The following is an 18,967-nucleotide window of genomic DNA, read 5'->3' as shown; positions in this document are numbered from 1 at the left end:
TTTTAAAGTTGGGAAAATAACCTGTGCTCTTCCTTCCTTAGACATGGATGAAAGGTGACTATTCCCTATCATTATAACTCAGGATGGAATGCCAGGGTCTTCCTACAGCTATGTAAGTGGTATGATATACCTTATAAGAGAGTGCAGAATGAGGAGTGCCATTTTTAAGAATGATCATTGTCTTCTAGTAAACTAATTTAATCTTTTTTAGATTTTCACCGAACACCATATTCAAAACCCCTTTGAGCCAGGTGGTGGTGGCGCACGCCTTTAATCCCAGCACTCGGGAGGCAGAGGCAGGTGGATCTCTGTGAGTTCTAGGTCAGCCTGGTCTACAAGAGCTAGTTCCAGAACAGGAACCAAAAACTACGGAGAAACCCTGTCTCGAAAAATCCAAAAAAAAAAAAAAAATCCCTTTGAGTACTTAAAGAATATAGAATATCTTAGAGTATACTATCTAGAATGATGGCAGTGTGTATTCAGTGAACACTAAAAAATACAGCTAAGATATCTGTTGGTGTGATTATTATAGCATTGAGATATCAGTAGCAAATAATTTTCAAAGCTATGTGGATTTGTCCCCATTAACACTAGCAGCTAGCTAGCTGTACTATTTAAAAATTGCCTTCTGTCTAAGATTGATTTTTTTTTTGAATAGTCATCTGGCACCTTTGAATAAGAAAATAGATGGAATAAGATTGAACTCTGAAAATTAAGATCATATACTAAGTCTTGCTAACAGTGGAAGGTTGGGGAAGAAGGAAGAGGAGCTAATTCTGTGGGACCACGGTTTGTGCCCTGTAAAATTTTGTCACTTGTATATTTTAATAAAATGCTGATTGGCCAGTAGCCAGGCAGGAAGTATAGGTAGGGCGACCAGAACAAGAAAATTCTGGGAAGAGAAAAAGCTGAGTCTGCAGTTGTCACCCAGACACAGAAGAAGCAAGGTGAGAATGCCCCACTGATAAAAGATAACAAGCCACGTGTCTGACACAGGCAAGAATTATGGGTTAATGTAGGATGTAACAGTTAATAAGAAACCTGAGCTGCTAGGCCAGCCAATTTATAATTAATGTAAGCCTCTTTGTGTTTCTTGAGATTCAATGGCTGCAGGACCAAGCAGGACAGAAACCTATGTCGACAAGTTAACACTGCAGAAATAGCTGAGTTACAAAGTTCTATATAGAGAGGATGATACCCTCAGTGAGGATCTCTTTTCTATGATTTCATTCCTCCAATTTTCTGACAATCCAGAGACATTTCTTACCTTCTGACCCCTCCATGCTGGTTAGTTTTATAACTTGACCCAATCTAGAGTCATCGGAAAGGAAGGCTGAGAAGATTCCTTCAGAAGATGAGGCTGTGAGGCATTTTCTTAATTAGTGATTGATGGGGGAGGGTACAGTCCACTTTGGGTGGTGGCATCCCTGTGTGGTCCTGTGTGCTATAAGAAAGCAGGTCTAGCAAACCAGGGGGAAAATGCTAGTAACCAGTACTAGTTCATGGCCCCTCCATCAGCTCCAGGTTCCTAACCTGTTTGAGTTCCTGTCCTGACTTCCTTTGATAACGAAGTATGATGTAGAAGTGTGGGCCAAATAAACCCTTTCCTTCCCATCTAGCTTTTGGTCTTGCTGTTTTATCACAGCAATAGAAACCCTGACGAAAGTGTGTTCTCACCACGACAAAAAGAATAATTCAATTGAACGCCTCAGAATTTCGACAACACTACATATGCAGCACTGCTCAACTCTACACAAAGTCACAACTCAGAGTCATTGACCCATTTTCACCTTCAAAAACGTACTTTGAGTTAGTTTCAATTTGTTCATCAATTTTAAAGCTTAAAATCTGAGTTTATTTATAATTTTGTCACTTTATGTGTCAGAACAGAGAAAAAAAGACGCTAAGTGGAAAAGTATTTCATAAGTTGTTTTTTAATGCACCATCTGTACTTTTGTTAGACTATAAAATGCATGCATATTTTTAATCCAGAGAATTTAACTCTGCTGTCAATGGTAGGCAATCATGGTTTTTATTTTACTGTCATTACCCGGATTGTGACATCATTGGGAAGTCACCCAGTAGCTCTAGGCCATTTCCATATGATTTTTGCAATACTAAGAATGTCTCAGTAATTTCTAGAAGAGGAGATGCAGAATGCACAAAAGCAGTATTTGTAAATTTTAGCTAGGTCTGTTAGTCAACAGCATCTACTGAGCTGTCCTGTGTGCAGTGGTTCTTATTAGAGAAAATTTGACCCAATAGAAGGAAGTGGAATCCTCTATCTTCGAAAGCTGCCAAGGGAAAGGAAACAGTTGATGAATATGCATAAGATTCAGAACTCTTAATTGGATAAGCAAATGCCTGAAACATTTCTAATAGGTGTGCATTTTAACAATAAATTTACCTACAGAAATTACATACTTGGATCATTTCTTAAAGAAAGACTACAGGATCCCAAGGAATGTGATTGGTTGAGAGATAAATCTTACATCTTTTTCTACCTCAGGGCTCCTCTCAGGAGTCCCCTTACTCAGGAGTCCCCTACCAATAACTGTGCAAAGAGGGCAGCTGTTCAAGATGTTCACATACCCTGCCACAGGGTAGTCTTGCTCTGAAGTTCCTATTGGGAAACCTGCACTGTGGCCTCATCTCCCCACTTACATTATTTTCTTTTCTTGGGTATTAATCAAAAGTTTACCAACAGTCTTTTGAAAAGATCCATTTTTTCATGAAAAAAAAGTACAACACATAATTTTATGGTCTATTAACAATATTATTTATAACATTAAAACTAATGAACTACTGCTATATGCTATATTGTAGCTAAACATTGCAAACCTATGCCAAGTGAAACAAATATATTATGTAATAAAATATTGTACTGTTAGTTCATTATCTGAAATGTCTGGAATAGACACATCTTTGGTGATAGAAAGTAGAGAAATGGCTGCAAGAGAATAGGGTAGAGAAGCAATAATGCTGATTGCTAATGGGTATGAGGGTTTTGGTGGTTTGAATAATGATGGTACCTGCAGGCTCATTATTTGAATGTTTAGGGATTGATGTTAGGAGCTGTGCCTTTGTTTGGCCAGGTGTGGCTTTGAAAGAAGTAGGTCACTGGAGATGGACTTCAGAGATACAAATGTCCAAGCCAGGCTTGATGATTCTCTCTCTCTCTTCCTACTACTTCCTGCCAATCCAGATGTAGATCTCCCAGCTCTCTCTCCAGCACGGTGTCTAGGCAGTGCTGCCGTACTTCCTGTGATGATGATAATGAACTAAACCTTTGAAACTTTAATCCAGTTAATTGCTTTCTTTACTAAGAGTTACCATGGTGATGGTGTCTCTTCGCATCAATAGAACATTGACTGTGATGGAATAGTAAGAAAAATGCTCTAAAATTGGATGTGATAATAGCCTTCCTATATCCACAAGGTTTGACCACAACAAATGCAAACAAAACTCATAAGCAGTGCATTAATATCTTGTGTTAATAAATTTACATGTGTTAAACCATTAAGACATTTAAAATCTATTTTGCTGCTTTAAACTAATGAAACAGATGACAAATGGAAGGCATCTGTCCTTTCGTCACTGACAACTGTCATTTCTCAACCCATTTATAGAGCAAACTGCTTCTCCTGGTACTCAGATGGTTTACCTTGAGAGGATGCTCAAGCAAAAAGACTAGGAAGCCTGGGAGTATGCTCCCTTATCGCTGGTTTATATTCCTTTAGGGTAGTCAGGGTATTGGTAAGCATATACCAGCAGCATGCTACCTGGGACTTCCTTTTAGAATAGGCTAGCCAAAAATGCTGTGTATCCCATTCTTAGAGTAAAGTAAGAGAGCCACTGAAAATAGAAGAGACATGCATGAAGAGGAGGTAAGGCGGCCCTGCAATAACTGACTGGCCTGCCTGCTTCTTTGTAATCTCTATGTAGGATCTGGCTCCTCAAGCCATAAGCCTTCTGAGAACTATGTGGTTATGGGAAAAATAAAGGCTGTTTTATCCTTAAAACTGCAACTGCCGTATGACTACAATACTGACACATTATGAGTTGCCCTTAAAAAATTTGATTCATATTTTGCTTCCCCAGTTAGATATCAATTTAGGCAGCTATCAGCCTTGCTTCTAAGTCTGTCAAAGAAGTGGAGAAAAGGGACCCAAGATGGACAATCTAATTCAAATAGGGAATGTAGTGTGGAACTGGCAATGATTCACACAGGCATCATGGATTATGCCCGGGGTTGTTTCTACTGCCTGTGATTTTATATAAAAAGACCACCTGCAGGTCAAAGTGACAGTAAGATGCCACGCTCTAGATTTAGAGTTCGGAATGGAGGAGAGGGGATAGTGAGTATATATGGGGAAGGCAGGGAGAAAAGGGCTCTTTTAAACCTACCCCTGGACCCAGCAATACCACTCTTGGGAATATACCCAAGAGAGGCCCTATCATACAACAAAAGTATATGCTCAACTATGTTCATAGCAGCATTGTTTGTAATAGCCAGAACCTGGAAACAACCTAGATGCCCTTCAATGGAAGAATGGATGAAGAAAGTATGGAATATATACATATTAGAGTATTACTCAGCAGTAAAAAACAAGGACTTCTTGAATTTTGCATACAAATGGATGGAAATAGAAAACACTATCCTGAGTGAGGTATGCCAGACCCAAAAAGAGGAACATGGGATGTACTCACTCATATTTGGTTTCTAGCCATAAATAAAGGACATTGAGCTTATAATTCGCGATCCTAGAGAAGCTAAATAAGAAGGTGAATCCAAAGACAAACAAATAGGCATCCTCCTGAATATTAACTTTCATCAGGCGATGAAAGGAGACAGAGACAGAGACCCACATTGCAGCACGGGACTGAAATCTCAAGGTCCAAATCAGGAGCAGAAGGAGAGGGAGCACGAGCAAGGAACTCAGGACTGCGAGGGGTACACCCACACACTGAGACAATGGGGATGTTCTATTGGGAACTCACCAAGGCCAGCTGGCCTGGGTCTGAAAAAGCATGGGATAAAACCGGACTTGCTGAACATAGCGAACAATGAGGACTACTGAGAACTCAAGAACAATGGCAATGGGTTTTTGATCCTCCTGCATGTACTGGCTTTGGGGGAGCCTAGGCAGTTTGGATGCTCACCTTACTAGACCTGGATGGAGGTGGGTGGTCCTTGGACTTCCCACAAGTCAGGGAACCCTGATTGCTCTTTGGGCTGATGAGGGAGGGGGACTTGATCGGGGTAGGGGGAGGGTATTGGGAGGCGGTGGCGAGGAGGAGGCAGAAATCCTTAATAATAAATAAATTAAAAAAAAATGAAGAGCTGCTAAGTTCACCCCCCAAAAAGAAATATTTTTACCACCTTTATTCATCAAACAAGCATAAAAATATGTTGACACAGGGGCAATGACATTGGATAAAGAGAATTTCAAATTGTCCCTGTTAAAAGACATCTGTATGCATCACGTATTCCAATTGTTTTCCAGTCTCCATCACTAGAAGCATCTACTTAATATGGGACATGCTAACAGATGAACTTCAAAAACTGTTTTTCATTTGAAACATTTGGCCTTCTAAATTCTTTACAAATATTGACTAGAAAGTTTTGTCCTAGCCCATCTCCCGTAGTTTCTCCCACATTTAACACTTAAATCTAGACATATTTGGTATTTGAAGTAGGCCCTAATTTAATTGCTCAACTTCTCTAAATAAAACTGTAAGTAGCAGTTGGAAAGAATTCACAACAGCTAGCACGGGCATATGTTAGTGTGTGCACTCATACCGCCAATGAAAAGCTCACTGTTTGCCTGAATCCTCTCCAGCCAAACAAATAGTCAAAAGTTGGGGAAGCTGTATTCTCAGCAATTGTCTCTGGATTCTTGGGAAGCAATCACAAACTTAGTTCTTGCAGAACTCCCAGAAAGATACTTCGGTTGCTTTCTAAGGTAAAATCTGTTCACTGATGCTGAATGTAGTTTCTACCTACCAATTATCTAGTAGAAGTCGGAAACCTTCTTCAGTGTGTGCAAACAAGATTTTCTGCCCAGAGTACGTTTCTTCTCTAAGCAGTCCTGGGATGACTTCAGATTCTCCTGCTCTCTGTTGTCAGCTGACCTCCAAGGACCAATCAGTCTCTGTCCTTCTTAGCGTCTTGCGCTGCTGCATTCACGTTCATCCAGGTGCAGCTAGCATGGCTCCCTGGGGCCTCAGCACTGCATTGGCTAAGACGACTCTTAAACCTGTAGCTATCCTACCCATCCATCTACAGCTCAGTTCCTCCACAAATAAAAACACTGCTTACCATTTAACTTTGCCCAGACACTTTCCTTTTATTTCCAACTATTTTCACACCTTTCAGAGTTATTTTCAGAACAAACAAAATATACCTTGGTTTCCCCCAAACATCTGTAAGAATGTCTTTTGACACTTTGCATTTATAAATCATATTTACTCCAAGATTTTTTTACAGTTATTTTCATGCATTTATTCCCAATGTTCCCAGTTTAACCTAAACTGCATAGACCAATTTGTGTCTGCATGTACCTACTATGGCAAAACACAGGAACTCAGATCTGGTCAGAATTCTCATGGGTTAAGTGTTGCAGGTATTACTATCAGTTAATTCCATTCTCTGAGAATAAAGCTGGTAGTTAAACAATCAAAATGCTTATTTTATTCAATCAATAGTCTCTTCTACTTGGTTCAGTGTGATTAACAGCCCTAAACTTTCAAATCACATTTCTCTAAATTTGTTCTTTAAGGAAAACACCAATTAGCTTCCTATTATAGACAGTTTAAAAAATCTGCACACTAATTAACATGCTCTCTACTTAATTTGAATCTGCAAATATTCAAAAGAAAACTGCAATGAAAATCAGGAAGATAATACATTTCTATTTCTTTAATGCAGTGATAAATTATTCTTGAAAAAGCATGAATACATATTTTCATTCTCTAAGTGATAAATTAGAAACAGCAGAGCAACAAAACTCAATGACATGAAAATAATACAGAAAAAAGAGTAAAGATTTCAGGCAAATGGAATTAATCTAATTTATTACTGTGTTTTAGAAACTTGGTAATAGCCAATAGTTCAGAAAGTGTGCATAAACTTTTATCATAATTAAAAAACTAAAAGATGCTGGGACCAACTCCAAGCTCCAAACTTCTGAAGTATAAAAGGGTTGTCTTAGTGTCTGTCAACAAAGCAACACCTGATCACCTTGTTCAGTTATGAATATGCATTATCTGTGTGTAATCATGCACAAATTATCTTTCCCTTATGTGTTTATTCCTCTTTGTTGGAATGAGAATGTATTTATACCTTTGAAATATCTCTGGAAATTTCTACTTCTCTTAGAACTTCCACCAAATTGATTCTCTCTAAACTTTTTACAACAAGCTCAGCCACTCTTGTTTTGTACAACCCTTGCTGGTATCTTTACAAGGAGTGAGATGGTGACATAGTTCCTCTACCACCAAGTGTAACTGTTCTAGGTTCTGTGCAGAATGCGAGCTCTGTACCTTATTCAAACATAGCAATCCTATGATCTATTTAGCATCCATGTCTTTCAGTTCATCTCTAGACATTACACCACCCATTCTCAGCTGCCGTCTACCTACTGGGCATTATTAGAAACAAACAGTGTCTCTCTACACTCTAAACCAGCTTTGATCTTGCACGGCATCACATGTGCATACATCACTTTCTTACACTCAGTAACAACCATGTCCATAGCACTTTGCTGTATGTTGGACTGAACATTAATTTGCACTCAGGAGAAACCCATGTTCCATACTTCTATGTTTAGCTCTTTCTAGACTCCTCAGATAGAAGTGAAGTTTCTCTTACCACATTGTGAATATTCTACCTTTTGTGTGTGCATGTGTGCATATATATAAATATGCATACATTTGCTCGACTAGAGAGAAAGGGTTTTATTTGCTCTTTTATCTCTTTAATGAACCACAGAGCAATTGATGTACAAATATATTTAGCTTATCAGTGACCAAAACATCAGAGTTAAACATTAAGTTATCTGAACATGAAGAAACCCAATAATTTAAACTACGTAAGTTATAAATTCATTCTGAATTAGACAGATTCAGACAGAAATGTAATAGGGTTATAACATTTTAACATAAAGATTATGATTTCAAATATACCTTGGCAAAGTGAGTATCAAAACTATATGAGAAAACAATTTAAAGTACTTATAAACAATTGAAGTGAAAACTATTTATTAAATATTATAACTCATACATTCCTTAATATAAAATACTTCCTGAATTATGTAAACACTTTGAATTGCATTTTTACTAATAAATTCAATGAAGTAATCTTTAAAATATTACTGATTCTACCTACCCACCGATGAAAGGCCACAGAATATGCCAAACAGTAAGCAGGATTTCCCACTTTCCGGCTTTTCAGCCCATGTTCCTTTCCCGAGTTTAACGTCTTCATGCTCACTGAGTAGGCAGTCTGTACCACAACTGCGTCTTTCATCACCTGTTGGATTGCATTCCAAACTGGCAGCAGTTTGGGTGCAGACAAAGCCTGCTATCAGGTTTCCTTCTCCTTTATTTTAAGACAAGTGGTAACATTATCCAGAGATGAACATTACTTGTCATTTTCTAGACACAGTTCTATGCCTCTGTGTGTAACTGTGAACTCTGATTTGGCTAAATACATATGCAGACAGAAGATAAAACAACTGACTTCTCATTTTCAATATAAATCAACAGTGAAAATAACCACTGATATATTTTCTGAAGATAGCTAATTAATATTTTATATTGAAAATTGATAAAAAGCTTATAACCATGCTAAAACATCAAAGTTACTAGTAAAATAAAATGTTTTAGCTTCTATAGTAAGAGATAATTGTTGTGGGATATTTTACTCTTTTGACATTTTGGTGGGGCCCACCACCCAGCTGCCAAATAAATCACACATGGAGATTTATTGTTAGTTATGAATTCCTGGCTTGTTTCTTCCCAACTTAACTTAAATTATACAGACTACCTTTGTTTCTTGGTGTTTTTTATCTTTCTCCGTTTCTATATACCTTTCTTTCCTCTTTCCTTCTTACTCCATGAGTGGCTGGGTAGCTGACTCCTGATGTCCTCCTCTTCTGATTATCTTGCTCCTTTTTTTTCTTGTCAGATTTATCCTTCTATTTATATTCTCTGCCTACTAACTCCACCTAACCTTGCTCCTGGTTTACTATTGGCCATTCTTCTCTTTAATAGGACCATGAGGTATTTTAGACAGGGACAGTAACACAGTTTCACTGAATTAAACAAATACCTGTACACAAAAGTCACACACCTGAAAATAATAGTACCCAAAAGATAATAGACAACTGGGCTTAGGTATTGAATATCTTGGATAAAGACTATTAAAATTAAAAATAATTTTAAGGAAATAATGAAATCAAAATAAATGATGAGAACTTAGAAAAATATAGTTAGCCTCAAAGGGGACTACTTAAAGCCTTTTGAAAGAGGAAATGTGATGGTAGAGAATACTGAGAACTTAGATATTTATAAGTTGTCTCTTCAAGTGATTTTCTTTATTAGTTGCATATGTCAGAATGCAAATTAGGTTATAAAATATGAAGGAAAATGCATAAGGAAATAAAAGCAAAATATTTTAGTAAATATTGTATATTAAAGTACAACTGATTGATTTTTAATAAATCTAGACATTTACCCACTGAAAAAATGCTAAAAATGTTAAGAAAAATGCAATAATACTTATGCCAATAAGAATTGGAAACAGAACAAAAAATCTATTTTCCTCATTGTTCCATACTAAAACGTGTTCAAATCTTATCATTCAACAAGATGAACAATAAAACAACCAGTCAGCACCTGATGGCTTGACACTTGACATTCTCTGAAGGCAGTGTGTTGTAGCTGCAGTTTAAACACATTTAAAATCATAGAATTAATATTAAAGCTATGAAAAACAAGTAGGGCATAAAGAAATTATGTATCTAGATATAATATGATGATATTATTTCCCCAACCTTACTTAAGGAGTCAAAGTCATCATTAGATATTTCATATACTTGTACCTATTTATTTTACAATAAGCACAAAATCACACCAAAAATTAAACCTCAGATTTAACAGCAACAAAAAAGGAAGATAAGACAACTTCTGGGTAAATTTTAATGAAATCAAAGAAGTATTGATAATTTAGAATGTGTCTTATTTGGGAAAAACATACTGACCACATTGTTACCTAACACCGAATACAGTGAGGACAGACTTAAATCCTCACTCTTCTGGTTTTCCACTGGCTTCGCTTTTCCTCAAACTGCCCCGGCCACCACTATCGCGGCCGACAAAATTGGTCAGATCCATGAGGCTGCTGTTTTCATTTCCAGCCTTTACTCCCCATCGCGGCTTGCGGCACGGCAACAGGGCAGATCACGCCTCTAGGTCTCTCTTCCATACAACATTTGACCATTGCCATTTTGACTGAGGTCAGGTGACCTTACCACCATCTTAATTGAGAGCCAGGTTAGGTGACCATGTCCCACCACCTTTACTGAGGTATTCCCTGCCTGGTTCCCCAGTGTTGACTCTGTTATGTGTGCATTTTGGGAAGTAGCATGCCTTTGGTAGGTCCCACCAAGAGCATCCACTTCCCCAATTCCTGTTCAATTTCTGTGTGTGTGTGTGTGCATACATGTAACTTAAATGCAATATGCTTATTTCATTCCAGACTATGAAACAATAATTCTCATGTGTTAAACTGGTATGTACTTTAAAGTCTCTTACAAGAAAAACCACTATTGTCAGTTCTGCTGTTAACCTTCTATTGCAAGCAGGTTTTCTTCTGTCTTTTTAGGAGTGTAAATCTTACCTGTTGAGAGCCAGTGCAGTCAAGCTCAGACTCAGTTCTGCAGGCAGATTCTATACTGTAGCTATAACTTGTCTATACTCAGTAAACAGCCCTTATCTGCTCAGAGATCTGGGGAATATGGCATTAATTATTTAAAAAAAACACTTTTCATAACAAAAAGAGACAGGTTGGCTCCTAGCACCAGCACTCTATTTCCACCAAAGAAGACAGAAGGCAAATGGGCACAGAACAACATCCATCCACAATTTGCTTCAACTGCCAAATGCTGACCACTGGACAAAACTGTCTTTCATCTAAATTGAAGATTACCAGACAGTGGACAGAATCACTGGAATTGACAGCCTAGCTGCTCAGGTCAAAATAGGTTTGTCTTCCTACAAATTTCTTAGCCCACAGGATCTTTCTGGAGCCTGGCATGCCGTGAACTAAACATTGAAAGGCAAATATGACCTCCTTGAGGAGTACTGCTAGGTGCCTAACAAGTAAGTTCTTTGTCATTTTTTAATCAATAATTTAAGTAAAACTTTATCCTTCTCAAAGACCTTGGATACAGTTTGACAACTGAGAAGTTTTATCAGTTTAAAAGAACAATCTCACCAAAAAAATTTTAGCAAAATACAAATATAAGTTATTAAGGTGTGTACCTGTAAGTTAGTTATAAAGGTGTGAAGACAAATACAAGTTGTCAAATTTCTCTCTTATGCTGACTTTCATAGTCTTAAAAATATTTTTCATTGTTCAAAAAGTATCTGTCACAGTCATTCTGATATAAATATGCTGCTGTTTAAACTTATGTTTTTATAAACCCAAAAAATTGTTGTAAGTTAGAGGGAGCTAAATCGAAGGATCCACCTTAAACATGTCACCTTAAACACCCCTCTCAATTCCCCGGTCCTAAAACTTTTTTTCCTAAACTTAACTTTGTCCTCTGTTCTGCCAATACTTTAAACAGGTACAAGAGAAACCAGACATTTCCATATCACAAACACTTGACAGGAACAAAGAGCCCAGCTATCCCAGGATGTGACCAGCACCTAGCTTTTTCAGCCCCTCCCCCAGACAACACCCACAGATAAGCAGGAAGCAGTCTTGAGAATCTGCCACCCCAATTCCATTAACCTGTAGTGCCTAACCTCCATACATTTTATTATAAAAAAGAAATGGAATGTAATGGTCTGTCCTGATCCTTTAAGAGACAAGCCCCACCCAATCCCTCCCCCATCCACCAAAGCAGACAGATCTTCCTTCTTCTTCTGGCCTGAGCTCTCTTCTTTTGTGTCTCTCTCTCAAAGAGGAAGGTTATGCCTCTCTCCCTTCTCCCCACTTCTCCCCTTCCCCCCCTTTGCCTTTCTCCCTCTGCTCTTCTCTCTTCACCCTCCCTCTCCTCTTTCCTTCCATAACCCACTAAATAAATATCCAATCTCACTCTGCATGGCGTGCCTAGCCATCTCAGTTTCGTATCCATTACGTGACTCCTCTCTGCAAAGGACCCATTGGCCCTCATGGCCTACAGGCCACTCGGAGGCTCCCTACCTGGGAACAGGCTACCTTCACGGCTCTCCGTGGTCTTGGGACCCACTGCCAATGGCTGCCATTTGGGGACTTGCAGTGTTTTACATAAACCATAACACCAAGACTATTGAAAAGCAGGTATTTAATAAATAGTAAACACATGGTTTTAAAGGAGAACTCAGCATATTGAGGATTTCTGAAATACGACAATAACAGACACACTAGTAGTGTCCTAAGTTGAATATAGCTCATTAAGACTACCTGGAAGAAGGTGCCTATTCACGTTAAATTAGAAATGAATTAGAGATGAATCCGTATCTTTGCTTATTATCAATAAATGCACATGTGTCTCCCTCACTCCTCACTCTTCTCTGTGTCATTTCTGACGTTCACCTTATAGGAGTTTAAGCATCAGTAAAGAAAGATATGACACAAGGAGACCTGGAGCTAGGTAGAGATCAACAATGCTTGTGGTTGTAAAGAAAGCCTGAACATCAGCAACATTAGAGCTGGATATAGTTGGATCCACCCGCAGATGGAATAATCCCAAATGAATTACACACTGACTACCAACATAGGCCTGAAGTGAGAAAGAAGGTGACACACACAGATGTTCCCAGGGAAGGGGGAATGAACTCCCTTAAGTCTTTACCTTCAACACATTCTAAGTCTGATAGCTTGAGAAAACTCCAGAACCTTTCAAAAAGCTGAGAGGTGTGCATCCCATGTGGTCCCAAGGTAGACTCCCACAATGAAAGTAAAGTTGTTTTCCTGGATTTTGTGTCTGGTCACCAACATTGCTGGCGGCTGTAACATACTTATAGCTGGCTGTACAATTGAGCTGGAGGCTTTCTCTTTCCTCTGCCTTCCTCGCCCTCACCACTGTGAGGTGAGGGTATCATGTTCCTCTCCGGCAGCAGGTGTTATATGGTGTGAAAATTCAAGTAATGGAAAATAATGTAAAAAATATCTTCTGTAATCATTTTGTCAAGATGGCATGCTGCTGAAGATAATGAAAACCCAAGCTGTAGGTAGAGATGTCCTAAACATTGCATTCAAAAATAAATACCAGCCACCCTGAAAGACGGTGAACTTAAGCAGCCTTGTCATCAGTTAGCCCAGAGAAGTGACACAGACAACTGGCACTTGCTCTTGTCTTTCTTTCCCTTTCTATTGTTGCAACATTCTACACATTTCCTAATGACAGGAACTCTATTTTCTGGTGCTGTGTGGGTGAACGGAGGTGAGAGGGATAGTGCAGAGGGCAACACAGTAAGAGAGGAGCTATGATTGGTTCAGCAGCACCTCAGAGTACAAAACTCAGCATTTTCCCGCACTGTTGTTAATGGAGCTTGTTCTAACCAGGGTAAGATGACACTATGAATTCAAGTACTTCACAAAAATTAATGCTGTTCTCATTTTAGCTATATAAATAACCATTCCATCTGCCATAGAATCTAAAATTTGGGAGCTTCAGAAATAAATGTGAATGATTTCTCCTCCCTGCCCCTCTGCCCCCATGCATGTATGTTTGTCTTATGGAGTCCACATTAAATGACTTGGTTTGGTTTTATTTTCCTGGTCATTAAATTCTCCATTCTATTATTTCCATGCTGTAAAACGGACAGAGAGGAACAGAAATAAAGGCAATAAGAATTCATCTGTACATGCATAACTTCCAAGTTTTCCATGACAAAATGTGCCTCTGTTTGCATCAGATTAAATTTCAACACACAAATAAATTTCCTATTTCTGTCCTTAGGAGTAATTTAGGTCGCCGGGTATGGTGGCACACATCTGTAATGCCAGCACTTGGAAGACTAAGGTAGGAGACTGGTGATGCCAACTGCAGCTCCATGGAAATACCCTGCCTCTCTATCACATATGAGTATATATATATATATATATATATATATATATATATATATATATTAGTGTGTGTGAGGGGGGAGCTGTAAGATGTGGCTTCTTTGCTTTACTTCTAAGACTCCCCAATGGAAGTTGCACATAATGACTCAAACACTGCATAGGTTCAGACTGTCTTGTGTTTTGTAGTTCTCCCTAAGGCTCAACACTGGGTAAACAATGAAGGCTAGGAATGGTTTTGATAAGAATTAGGGAAGAGGAGAAAGAGCAGCCCCAGGACAGTTCTTATTCCACAGTAATTACTCCAGCTTGACTTTGAACCTCTTAAATTCAATGGTCCACAAAAACATGCTGGGTCAAATGATTAAGACTACAGTACCCATTTCCTCTATTTTAGCCTCGGTTTCCTCATGTAAGACACAAGGGAAGGGACATTGATGAATTAATCTTAGTCCCTTAACATCTCAAAGGACCATGCTTCTCAAATTCTTGCGGAATTTTACCATTTTCTGTTTTATTTTTCAATCAGATGAAAGAAAAAAAAACAGCTGATGCACAGACCTTTACAAATCCAATTTCAACCTATGTTCATCCTACAACCATCATTGCCAACATTTCATGGCTATTCTTCATTTTCTACCCCATTAACACTAGAAACACTGCACCGACGCTTCTCTGCTGCAGTCAGGAAAGAGTCTGGGATGAATGCCACTTCTACAGTTCTCTCTTTTAATAATTTGCCTCAGTGCATAAAACCCCAAGATTTCATGCTATTAATCAAGATATTCATGTATCCCTCTGAACACAATTAGAAATGTAAGTTCAACCACATATTCATGATACAGTCAAACCTGTAGATAATTTTAAACATTTAATTTTTATGACATCATAACATAAATCAGACTAATATTTTAGTAAGATGTTTTACAATAGCATCAAATATGTCTCCAGGTATTGGAAATCCACACAGGGACAAAGTCTTTGTTATTGATTCATTGTACAATGTCTTCATCAGTTGGACTGGGGATCTGTTTGTTGAGTCAAGAAGCATCATTGTCACAATTCTGATGTGGGATTTTCCTCTGTATGCTGTGATTATCATTGATTAGTAAAGAAACTGCTTTGGACCTACAGCAAGGCAGAACTTAGGTAGGCAGGGAAAGCTACACTGAAAGAAGGGCGGAGTTGGAGAGACACCATGGAGCCGCTGCTGGAGATAGACATGCTGAAACTTTGCTAGTAGAGGTGATGCATGCCAGTAGGATTTACTGAAGGAGGCAGAGGCAAGAATAGAGCACTACACAATCCATATGCTAAATACAAAGTTATAAATGGTATTTTAATGAGGCAGCATGATTATCAAGGAAGAATTTTAAATGTCATGAAAATCTTATATTTATGTTTAAAGAAATGTCAATAAGATTATCCCAGTATTGGAAATGTTCTGGAAAATACTAAACTGATTACTTGGTATCAAATGAACAAATCCGCTTAATTTGGTTTTCAACAGCAAATTTCAGAATCCTCAGAGCTCGAACTACAAAACTCTCTCATGCCCCTGGGACACAGACTCTGACTCAGTGTGGGTCTCTATGATTACTTCACAATACTCTGACATTCCAAATATTTCTGTCTGATTTCTTTCTTTCCTTACCTAGCTGGGACTGACCGAATTCTAAGAAAGAATAAAAAATCAGCGGTTTAGTCAGCTGTTCTTCGCAGTTTCATTTAACAGGGCTACATGGTAACATGTATACTGTAAGAATGCTGAGCCAAATTCAAGTGTGAATCACTTCTACCACTGTGTTATATTAGACAAATTAATAAATTCTATCTCCAAGTTTGTGAATTGGTTTGTAAAGAGGAAGAAAATTATGGTGAAATTGTTTCATGTGTTATTTGACTTATGTTACTTATTTTTTTATAAATACTCTAAGATTTCATATTGCAAATATGGAAATGTAAGGTTTAGATTGTTAGGACATAGTGGTAGCACAAAGTAGCTTATATGTTCTCAGATCCACTATGATGCCCAACATCTGAGCCTTCTGAGTATAGAAGACAAGCATGTGGCCATGTTTGTGTTGGGCCATCAAAATCTAAAACTGTGGCAATGCCTAAAGTAGAGTTTGCCTAAGAATTAAGGTTCACTCTACTAAGCAAAACTGACTACTAAGTCAGACTTGTAGACTCTTTTCATTTTTAACTAAAACATATTTTCTTTACCACAAATTAGCTGCAGATCCAGATAATTGCATTGATTAGAGACTAATTGGTAGGTTGCTATAAGAGCAGTTACCGATTTGCACGTTTTAGCAATGTTTATTTCATGTGTACTTATCATACCAAGCATTAAAATTTGGCTCAAAAAGAAAAAAAAGAAAAACTGAACTGAGATCATATCAGGCCTTCCTGAATGACCATAAGTGAATAGATCATGACTACATTGTTTGTTTGTTCTAGGTTGTCTACTTTCTTCTCTTCAGTTTCCAGGTATTTATAAGGGAGAAAACTAAGCCTCCAAAGCCACACTTTTACAAATATCATAGATGGAAGCTTCATTTCATGGGGTCTTGTAACCAACAAAGGCAGGGGGTGATGAGATGTGCATGAAATTGCAGAAAGACCTGAACAATCATTTGGAAATCTGAATTTTAAAAAATGATAAAAAAAAAAACCTATAAGCAGGCAGTATTGCTATGGTCACTGAAGAATGAACCCTCAGCATTTAAATACCGGGTAAATACAAAGGAACGATCTTCAGCACCTGAGCATTTTCAGCAGAGCATTTGGTTTCAAATGCTTCTAATGATGGGTTTTAGATTATTTTTTTAACTATGTAATTGGCCAGGTCCCAAAGAAACTCAGGACAAATGACTAATTATGTCTGCCCATTTGCATAGCAAAGCACACCCTGGCCTCTAGGCTCATTCAATGTGGTTCCCCTCAGTTCTTCTCAGCCAGTATCCTACCCTAAACCTTTCTAACTCAAGGTCTTCATTCCTCTCCCCTAACTTCTGAATCCTATAAATTTTGTTGGCTCTCTTGTCCCCCTCTCTCTTTCTCTCTCTGCTCTTCTTGCTCTCCCCCTCTCTCTCTCTTTGTCTCCTCTCATGGCCCAGTTTAGTCTGGACCCTTCCAGATGCCTCAGTTGTGTATTGTCTCTCATATCCATAATAAAGTCTTTCTCCTGAACCATACTGTGGACGATTTGATTCTCTTTCCTTCTAACAGTGCCTACTCTGCCATTTCCACACCACACACACACACACACACACACACACACACACACACACACACCCCAAAATGTTTTATTTATAAACTACTCACTTACAAATTATTTTTATAACAATATGTGTCTCGCTACTATTTTCATTTTAAATATCATCATAAAAGGTACATTTTTTAATTTTCATGTTGAATGTTAGATATTATTTGAGTGAGAAAGAAGTACATGCACTTACAGAATAAGCGATACTAAGTCATTTAAGTTAGCTCATTTGATGAGACCCCAAGTAAATAAGAGTGTATTTACAGAATGATTGTATCCTATGGCACATTGTTTTCTTTTTCTAGATAAATAAATAGAAAAACTCAACAGTATTCCCTGTATTATCCAATGTGGATACATATTCCTGTAGATACAATGCACCTTTTAAAGAAAAGATCTTACTGTTCCCCAAGATGACGAAAACTGGCAGGCTTGCTTTTTCTTGCCATTTAAATACATGAATATTCCCAACAAGAAAAAGTTGAAAAGAAAAAAATATAACTAGAACAACAGAACAGAATGCAGAACAAATGTGTGTTGTTCTGCTTGTCATGACAGAGGAACACGTCTTTCCAAGCAGCCATGAATATTGTTGTACACACCACTTCAGCTCCAGCGATACTGAAGATTCCAGGATAGTTATGTTTAATCATGTACGCAGAAGCAACAGAAACAGCAATGCCTGTCACAGACCAGGTAGCATCACCCAGCTGTGAAGAGGTAGCTGTCTTTCTGACAAAACCAGGCTGTTCGGAGTGATACTATTTCAGATGAGCAACTAAATTCTCCACCACAAAGAAATCTAAAACCAAATGAAAAAATATCACTCAATCTGTGACTCACTCATTTGTGTGAGCCATAGTCAGAGATTATGCACTCCACTGTATGGGTGAATCCCCTCTCTCTGTGAAGGAATCTAACAGTATATGCAATATTGGCTTATCTGGAAACTTTATCATTTGCTTAAAAAGTTCACCTGTATTTTTATATTTCCTACAAACTAGTACTGCAGATTTTTTATGGAAATACTTCTTTGCAAAGCAGATGAGAGATGGCCCATGGTAGAACCACACACTGCAGCAAGAAGATGAGGGCTCAGAATGGTGAGACCTACAGAGAATGGTGAGACCTATGGAGGACGGTGAGACCTACAGAGAATGGTGAGACCTATGGAGGACGGTGAGACCTACAGAGAATGGTGAGACCTATGGAGGACGGTGAGACCTATGGAGGATGGTGAGACCTATGGAGGATGGTGAGATCTATGGAGGATGGTGAGACCTACAGAGAATGGTGAGACCTATGGAGGACGGTGAGACCTATGGAGGATGGTGAGACCTATGGAGGATGGTGAGATCTATGGAGGATGGTGAGACCTACAGAGAATGGTGAGACCTACGGAGGACGGTGAGACC

The sequence above is a fragment of the Microtus oregoni genome, unplaced genomic scaffold (genome assembly GCF_018167655.1).
Source record: "Microtus oregoni isolate MIOR12 unplaced genomic scaffold, Mior012 000010F_ref0000083, whole genome shotgun sequence".
NCBI lineage: Eukaryota > Metazoa > Chordata > Mammalia > Rodentia > Cricetidae > Microtus > Microtus oregoni.
Note: the sequence above shows the minus strand (reverse complement) of the source record.